The 7,296-nt window shown below is 46.3% G+C and overlaps 1 non-coding gene across 1 annotated transcript; it reads right to left on the reverse strand.

Moving 5' to 3' along the window:
* Positions 1 to 1,660: 1,660 nt before the first annotated feature.
* On the reverse strand, positions 1,661 to 1,732 carry Trnae-uuc (transfer RNA glutamic acid (anticodon UUC)). Its single transcript has one exon. It is a non-coding gene; the product is annotated as a tRNA-Glu (tRNA).
* Positions 1,733 to 7,296: the final 5,564 nt, after the last annotated feature.

Raw genomic sequence — 7,296 nt, forward strand, 5'->3', positions numbered from 1 at the left:
TCTCACTACACCTCGGACTTCACCCAGCTCGAAATCTACAGCCATCATTTGCAGTACAAATTGGGAACTCGTCCCTCTGCACGGCGTGTTGCCTGCTGACTCACATTTCAGTACCACTGGCAGAGATGATACATTTGTCCACAGCCGACAGACACGCCCTCACCGGCAACATGGTGACGCGGCAGCGGAAGCTTGCATTCAACAGCAGAGGGAACCACAGCGGGGAATCTCCACCGTTTGCACCGCGTTGCCCACTAACGACTGCAAACCAGCGTCAGTAAAGCAGTCATTCTAACATAATCGGTCCTTCTTCCGCTATACTACACATACTTCCTCAGCAGAGGATCCTAGCCCGCACAAAGCTATCACAGCTATCCTGTCACAGATCGAGCGAGGTGGCGCAGTGGCTAGCACAGTGGACTCGCATTCGGGAGAATGACGGTTCAATCCCGATTTAGTTTTCCCGTCGTTTCCCTAAATTGCTTGCCGGTCGACACAGATATTGCATCGGGATTGAAGGCTCCATGGCGACTTGTCCCCAAGTGGCAAACGTGCTACTGTCACTGTACATGTCCTCTCCTGGGAGCCCAAAAGCTTCTATCCGATGCGCTACTGCCCATTTCTTGTATCCCTCGCACCCACACATTGAAGATGCGACACAGAAATTTCATCATGATTGAAAACTACACGCTACACTGCGACTTCCCTTCAAGAGACCAACGTCGTTACGGTCAACGGGCGTAACCTCTCCTGGGAATACAGTAGCTTGTATTCGATGTACTACTTCCCATTTACTGTAACCGTGGCGCCCTCGATAACCGAAAGGGAGCCAGCCGTTGGCGACCTCTTAGCGAAACGTTCAGACTCCTAGCTGGAAGTGCAGATCATTTGGAATCTGCATGACCGAGTCTCGAAGGAGACAGTATTTCCTATTAGAGGAGAAAATGGAATGGCCCGTGGAGGGATCGAAGCCATGACCTTCGCGTTATTAGCAAGATGCTCTAGCCCACTGAGCTAACGGGCCACACAACACTGTCGCATCAGCAGGCCAAAACCGCAAAACCATCTCTTCTTCCTTGATTACGGCCCCGCCATTCACGTGACCATGTATCCCTTTTTCTTGACTTTCTCTTACCTAATACTTCAAACACAGAGCAACAACGCCACGAAAACGGACAACGGCCGTGAGAAGTTTACTAATCTGGGCCCAGAAAAAACACGTTCCAATACCGGGAATCGAACCCGGGCCTCCTGGGTGAAGGCCAGGTATCTTAGACACTTCTTTTTTTTCTTTGTTTTTCATTTTGTTCGGTATTACTCGCTGCGTTTGGTCTGGGAGGACGTCACAAGACATCCGTTCAGGTTGTTCATTGATTCCATAACTCAGTTTTTTTATTACAGAGGGCGAGCAACAATCTGACCGAACACGCTGAGCTATCGTGCCGGCTTTGCGCTAGACCATACCGCACGGATCCACTGGGTATGTATGCCTCCAAAAATATCTCTCCTCCACACAACTTTACGTCCCCGCCATTCACGAGCGAATGTATCTCTTTTTCTTGACTTTCTCTCACCTTATACTTTGAACCCAGAGCAGCAACACCACGAAGACGAAAAACGGCCGTGAGAAGTTTTCTCATCTCAGCCCAGAACATTCACGTTCCGGTACCGGGAATCGAACCCGGGCCTCCTGGGTGAAAGTCAGGTATCCTAGCCACTAGACCATACCGGACATACCTCAAGGGTCCACTACGTGTGTATGCGTCCAGAAATACTTCTCCTCCACGCAACTTTACGGCCGGATATGGCGCCAACGCTCAACTCTGTCCGCCACCACGATCCCGCTTACTCACTCCCAAAGCGCTCAGGTCGTACTACACAAACATAGCTTTCAGTCTCGAGTGCAACTAGCAAAACTGTAATTAGGAATAACTGGAAACAAACACTCTCACGTTGACGCAAAGAAGCCTAGGTGGTAATAAACGGCAAATACGGCCTTACCTCGAAAAAAGTATGCTGTGCGTTTCACCGTCGTGGAGAGAAAATGAGATGGCTGAGGTGAGGATCGAACGTACGCCCTTAAGAAGATGACACGCGCTGCCCGCTGCGCCAGGGAGGCACACAGCAATACTCGCCACCGCCAGCCTCACTAATTTCAGAATTCTTGTCCCACCATGCCGAGCCCGAAAGGGTGGACTTCTCAGCGGAAGTCAATCCTGCGTCTAGTTACAGTGCAACGCCCTGGAAGCAGCGTGGCAAAGAGCTCGGATGTGCTTGGCGGGCAGGGCGCCTGCTGCAGATTCGCTTCGGCCTCTGATGGCGGCAGGGGCAGCAACGGATCACGACACAGGAGGCCTGCAGCGCGGTGCGGTGGTGGTGTAACGGTCAGCATGGTTGCTTCCCAAGCAGTTGATCCGGGTTCCGTTCCCGGCCACCGCAGGAGCATTGTCATTTTCGCGTACCGCAATAGTGTGTGTTCAACACCAAGCGACCCTCGAAATTGCTAAGTGTTGCGGCGCGGGTAGTATATGCTCGTCTCATCGGCGGTGGGGCCCATATGAGAGGAGAAGTACTACAATCGGCTGCGAGAAATAAGGTAATCAAGAATACCTTTCCTTTTCAATACGAAACGCTAAATTTTCATTTACAAATTTCGGAAATCTCACTGCTTCGCTACAGTGTTATCTACGATATTTGAGAAATTATCTGTGGATTCGTACGGTTGTGTTACTGCCAAAGTCGTTCTGGCACTTTACCTTCGCTCTTTTTGCAAACAACCTCTTTAAATTTTGGATCATATGTTAACGTAATTTAAATTGCTGAGGGAGGCATCACAGCACATCAACACTGTAACACAAAAGGGGGAGGGTGGGGGTGAAGGTGGAAAGGTCCAATAGCACGCAGAGTGCCCGCCTATCACCCATCTAATCACTAACCACGCCCACCTCTGCTTAACGTCATTAATCGAAAGGGAGCCGGCCGTTTTGCCTGAGGGACGGCAGTTGGGAAAGAAGCCGCCGAGTGACAACGGCAGAGAGCGCGTCTTCCGCGCTGTGGCGAGAAACGGCGGACTGGGGGAGGGAGTTCAGTTGTCCCCGTGAGATCGTGACGACGTGCTGCCGTAAGCCGTTCACCGTCGCCGTATGTTGTCTTACAGAACCGAAATTGTTCCTTTCATTGTTTTTTCATTCTTCCGTTCATTCTATATTTCTTCTGTTTTACCAAGGATAGTGTCACGCATCGCCATCAATTATGCTATTGTGCGTTTTGAGTCAGCGATAAAAACAGGATAAATAATTTGTTACGCATCTCCTCAAATTAAAAAGCAGAAATTAGTATACTGCAGGGAAACGTTCATTAACTCTAATATCCGGTGATTTTGATGCCCTTAGAGCCAACATGTTTAACAGTAATTTCTGATAGTTTTGCAGTCACGCTTCTTAAATCTGACGGGCCGCACTAGTCGATTTACCAGAAGCGCACTGCAGCTTAGCATGTATAACTACGAAGTATTATATATTATGATCCTGTGATGTTAAATCAAAATGCTGCCACTCTAGGTAGGAAAATCCACGTGCAGCAGGCTGGTTCTAATGCTTCACGTATGTTACGCAAATTTCTTGCCGACGAATTCGTGCATGCGTCAGTAGGTGCTTGGCTCTCTCGGACAGCCGGTAGCCACCCAGCTGTCGCCTGGAGCAGTATGTCGCTGGCTGAATACGGTGTGTTGGGTCTCGACAAGTCGCCTGAGCTGCGCCACAAGGGAGCCAATAAGAAATCTTGATGGCAGCCGTCGGGTCGGCAGACAAGGGGTCGCTTCGGGCTGCACACAGCCTGCTTCAGCTTGCTGCTGTGAAGACCTGCTGATCTGTTCAGTATAGGCGCTTCGTCTTGTAGGAATGCCATGGTCACAGGGAAGCGACTTTCTTCTTGATTACGGCGAGATGGTTTGCTGGCTAGCATCGTTGCACCGCATTTACATAGTTGCACGTTACGTGGTTAACTTAAATGTAGTATTTCTTTACACAAGATACTTCATTATCGTATTTAACGTGGGCAATGTTAGGTCTCTGATAGTTGCAACTTCAAACACGTGCAATTAAAATCCTATTTCCGTTCAGCTGTAAGAGCTTACAAGTAGCATATCTCACTGCTCTTATACAGCTGAACATCCGTCTACACTAGGCAAGCCACATTGCTGTGTGTTGCGGAGGGTACCTTCCTGATCCAGACGCAAAAAGGTTTGCGGGAAGAACGATTGGCGATAAGCCTCCGTGTTAGATCCAGCGTTTCTTCCAACGGACAGAAATGCATCGGATTCAAGCTACTAGACTCCTAGGAGAGGTTTTGTACAGTACCGTAGCAACCTTAGGCACTTGGAGACATGTCTCCATGGAGTCTTTCGTTTTCAAACGCGGTGCAATTTCAGTGTTGAACGACAGTCTGAGGGTGTGAAGGTGCAGTAGTGTATCGGACACGTGGACTCCCATCAGATGTTACGTACGGCAACCAAATCAACGTTAGTCTCTTGGATCAAGTCGCCATGCAGCATGGAGTTTTCAATAGCAATGCAATTTCTGTGTCGCGTCGTCAGTGTGAAGGTGGGAGGGTTACATTAAATGTGTAATGGCGCCTGTTATACAAGCCACTGTACACCCTGGAGATTTTACGTAAGGTGACCATAGCAACGTTAGTCTCTCGGAGAAAAGTCGACATGGAGCCTGTAGTTTTCAGCCGCGATACAATATCTCTGTCGCATCGTCAGTGTCTGGGTGCGAGGATTACTGTAAAGGGACAGAAGTGCATCGGATACAAACTACTCAACACAAATTAGAGGTTACAGACAGTGGCCGTAGCAACGTTAATCTCTTGACGAGAAGACGCCATGGAGCCTGTAGTTTTTTTCTGGATGCAAGTTCTGTGTTGCATCGTTAAGATGACGGTGCGAGGGTTACTGTAAACGGGCAGTAGTGCATCGGATACAAGCTACAGGTCTCCCAGGAGAGCTTATGTACAGTACCTTAGCAAGCTTAGTCACTTGCAGAGACGTCGCCATGGAGCATGTATTTTTGAAACGCGTTCTAATTTCTGTATCGCATCGTCAATGTGACGGTGCGTCGGTTACAGTAAACGGGCAGTAGTGCAGCGGATTCGAGCTAGTGGACTCCCACGAGAGGTTACGTACAATCACCATCCCAACGTTACTCTTTTGGATAGAAGTCGCTTTGAAGCCTGTAGTTTTCAATCGTGATACAATATCTGCTTCGCATTGTCAATGTGAGGGTGCGATGGCTACAGTAACCAGTGTAACGGAACATATTAAAGGCTTTACTTTATCGAAGTATGCGATACCCTCCTAATTCAACCAGTTTAACGAGTATTTATGATTATAGAAAAGTTATTGTGTATGTTAACAATGATTGCATAACATGTCTCCATAAGCAATCAACCCATTAAATTATACTGAATAACTGACCCACACAAAAGTTTATATCACTTGATCACTGATACAGCAAATGTCATCATGTAAAGCACTAAGTTCATCTTAAATAATTAATATGAAGTACGAAAAATAGTGGCCAACTTAGGTATTTTGGATCTCCTTAAATAAAAATCACCCAGTGAAACCTATTTGTTCACTAGGAGCGTTTTTACTCAGTATTCATGTAATCAATCCTATTTTAGACGAAAACCAATGCAATTCTTAATAATTCATGTTATTTACTTATTTATGCAAATTAGAGAAGTCAATTGACAAACTTCTAAAAAACGGCCTTTTTGTAACAAAGAATTATTCTGTCAAGTCAACAAATCTGTCTGTCATTTTAATAACATGTTAAATTATGTCACTCGATGCAAATTAATAACTTTTCTGCACAAATTATGATAACAGATGTACATGTGACTTATAAACTATATCTCTTTTTAGTAGTTATTTGACAATGTTATAAATACAAGCAGCAAGAAGGGTCGAGAGGCAGTCGGAATGTCACTTTGGTAAAGTGTGTTTGTGTGTTATTGTTTGAGGTGGATAAACAATGCAAAGAACATGTAAAGGAAGTACTACTTTGTGTTGTGTCATGGTCTTTGGTGGACAGTGGAATTAAGATGGCCACCAGAGTAATAAATATTTGAAGTTTACATATTTGTTGGTTTCGCTCGTTCTTTATCATCAAAAGCACATAAAAAACACGGGACCTCATGTTTTTAACCCTAGACAACCAGATTTAGAGCCAGCATCAGCATCGACACACGGCAGCGATCCAGCAAGTAGCAGCGATTACCACAGCACAATACATTTTAATGGTGCCAACCTAACATCAAGTGCTAACAAGCTCCGTAAATGGGACTGAAATAGTGCGATTATAGCAATTAGCAATATCTACAACTAGGCGACCATTACACCAGGCAGTAGTGCATCGGATTCAAGCTAATGGGCTCCCAGGAGAGGTTATTTACAGTACCGTAGCAACGTTAAGTCTATTGGATAAAAGTCGCCATGGAGACTGTGTTTATCAGTTGTGATGGAATTTCTGTGTAGTATCGTCAATGTGAGGGTGCGAGGGCTAAATTAAATGTGCAGTAGTGCATGTGATTCAAGCTACTTGACTCACAGGACAGGTTACGTATGGTGACCGTAGCAAGGTTACTCTCTTGGAGAGACGTGGCCATGGGGCAGCAGTTTTCAATCGCGACGCAATTTCTGTGTTGCATCCTCAATGTGAGTGTGCGAGGGTTACAGGAAATGGGCAATGGTGTCTCGGTTACAAGCTACTGGATTCCCAGGAGAGGTCAGTACGGTGACCATACCGACGTTAGTCTCTTGGAGAGAATTCGGTATGGAGCGCGTAGTTTTCAATCGCGATACAACTTGGTTACATCGTCTATATGAGGGTGCGATGCTTACAGAAAACGGAATAATATAATAAAATAATGGAAAAATTATAATAACATGATGAGTTATGTGGCTTTTGAAAATGTATTGATTTAATGAGATTAATTTTTCGGTATGAATGTGAAGCACAATAAGCTGAGTTATGCCTGGTTCAGATGGTTCAAATGGCTCTGAGCACTATGCGACTTAACTTCAGAGGTCATCAGTCGCCTAGAACTCAGAACTAATTAAACCTAACCAACCTAAGGACATCACACACATCATTGCCCGAGGCAGGATTCGAACCTGCGACCGTAGTGGTCATTCGGTTCCAGACTGCAGCGCCTAGAACCGCACGGCCACTCCGGCCGAGTTACGCCTGAAAAGAAGTTCGTATTGGTTCATATTATTTTGCAGAGTGG

Source organism: Schistocerca cancellata, chromosome 9 (assembly GCF_023864275.1).
Source record: "Schistocerca cancellata isolate TAMUIC-IGC-003103 chromosome 9, iqSchCanc2.1, whole genome shotgun sequence".
Classification (NCBI taxonomy): domain Eukaryota; kingdom Metazoa; phylum Arthropoda; class Insecta; order Orthoptera; family Acrididae; genus Schistocerca; species Schistocerca cancellata.